Source organism: Mandrillus leucophaeus, unplaced genomic scaffold, assembly GCF_000951045.1.
Source record: "Mandrillus leucophaeus isolate KB7577 unplaced genomic scaffold, Mleu.le_1.0 Scaffold712, whole genome shotgun sequence".
Taxonomy (NCBI): domain Eukaryota; kingdom Metazoa; phylum Chordata; class Mammalia; order Primates; family Cercopithecidae; genus Mandrillus; species Mandrillus leucophaeus.
The window spans coordinates 109026-110914 of NW_012107720.1; the positions used below are offsets into that span (position 1 = coordinate 109026).

General features: G+C 40.3%; 1 pseudogene; it reads left to right on the forward strand.

Moving 5' to 3' along the window:
* Nucleotides 1-1719, forward strand: part of LOC105528323 — a 33234-nt pseudogene extending 31515 nt beyond the window's left edge.
* Nucleotides 1720-1889: the final 170 nt, after the last annotated feature.

Genomic DNA, 1889 nt, shown 5'->3' on the forward strand with positions numbered 1-1889 from the left:
TTCTCGTGGAATTCGCAAAGTGGTATTTGGAAGCCCATAGAGAGCTATGGTGAAACAGGAAATGTCCTCAGATGAAATCTGGAAAGAAGCTTTCTGAGAAACTGCTTAGTGTTCTGTGAAATAATCTCACAGAGTTACCACTTTCCCCTCAAGAAGCGGCTCGCTAAGCTTCTTCTTGTGGAATTCGCAAAGTGATATTTGGAAGCCCTTAGAGGAGTTTGGTGAAAAAGGAAATATCCTCAGATGAAATCTGGAAGGAAGCTTTCTGGGAAACTGCTTAGTGTTCTGTGAAATCATCTCACAGAGTTACAGCTTTCCTTCAAGTAGCCTTTTGCTAACGCAGTTCTTGTGGAGTTAGAAAAATGATATTTTGAAGCCCGTAGAGTGCTATGGTGAAAAATGAAATATCCTCAGATGAAATCTGGAAAGAAACTTTCTGACAAACTGCTCATGTTCTCTTAATTCATCTCACAGAGTTACAGCTTTCCCCTCAAGAAGCCTCTCGCTAAGACTGTTCTTGTGGAATTCGCAAAGTGATATTGGGAAGCCCATAGAGGCAAACGGTGAAAAAGAAAATATCCTCAGAGAAAAACTGGAAAGAAGCTTTCTGAGAAACTGCGTTGTGATGTGTGACTTCCACTCACAAAGTTACATCTGTATTTCGTGGATCTCTTTGCTAGCCTTATTTCTGTGGAATCTGAGAAAAGATATTTCAGATCCCTATGAAGAGAATAGGACCAAAGGAAATATCCTCCGATAACAAAGAGAAAGAAGCTTTCTGAGAAACTTCTTTGTGTTCTGTGATATCATCTCACAGAGTTACAGCTTTCCCTTCAAGTAGCCTTTCGCTAAGACAGTTCTTGTGGAATTGGCAAAGTGATATTTGTAAGCCAATAAAAGGTGACGGTGAAAAAGGAAATATCCTCAGATGAAATCTGGAAAGAAGCTTTCTGAGAAACTGCTTAGCGTTCTGTTAATTCATCTCACAGAGTGAGAGCTTTCCCCTCAAGAAGTCGCTCGCTGAGCCTGTTGTTGTGGAATTCGCAAAATGGAAAGAAGCTTCCTGAAAAACTGCTTTGTGATGTGTGACTTAAACTCACAGAGTTACATCTGTATTTCGTGGATCTCTTTGCTAGCCTTGAATCTGTGGAATCTGAGAACAGATATTTCGGAACCCTTTGAAGACAATAGGGCTAAAGGAAATATCCTCCAATAACAAAGAGAAAGAGGTTTTCTGAGAAACTTCTTTGTGTTCTGTGAAACATCTCACAGAAATACAGCTTTCCCCTCAAGAATTCTTTCGATAAGGCAGTTCTTGTGGAGTTTGCAAATTGATATTTGGCAGCCCCTAGAGGGCTATGGTGACAAAGGAAATATCCTCAGATGAAATCTGGAAAGAAGCTTTCTGAGCATCTGCTTAGTTTTCAGTTACTTCATCTCACAGAGTTAGAGCTTTCACCTCAAGAAGCCGCTCACTAATCCTGTTCTTGTGGAATTCGCAAATTGATATTGGGAAGCCCACAGAGGGCTATGGTGAAAAAGAAAATATCCTCAGAGAAAATCTGCAAAGAAGCTTTCTGAGAAACTGCTTAGTGTTCTGTGAATTCATCTCACAGAGTTAGAGCTTTCCCCTCAAGAAGCCACTCGCTAAGACTCTTTTTGTGGAATTAGCAAAGTGATATTGGGAAGCCCTTAGAGGGCTATGGTGAAAAAGGAAATATCCTCAGAGAAAAACTGGAAAGAAGCTTTCTGAGAAACTGCTTTGTGATGTCTGACTTTCACTCACAGAGTTACATCTGTATTTCCTGGATCTCTTTGCTAGCCTTATTTCTTTGGAATCTAAGAACAGATATTTCGGATCCTTTTGAAAGCTATAGGGCCAAAGGAAA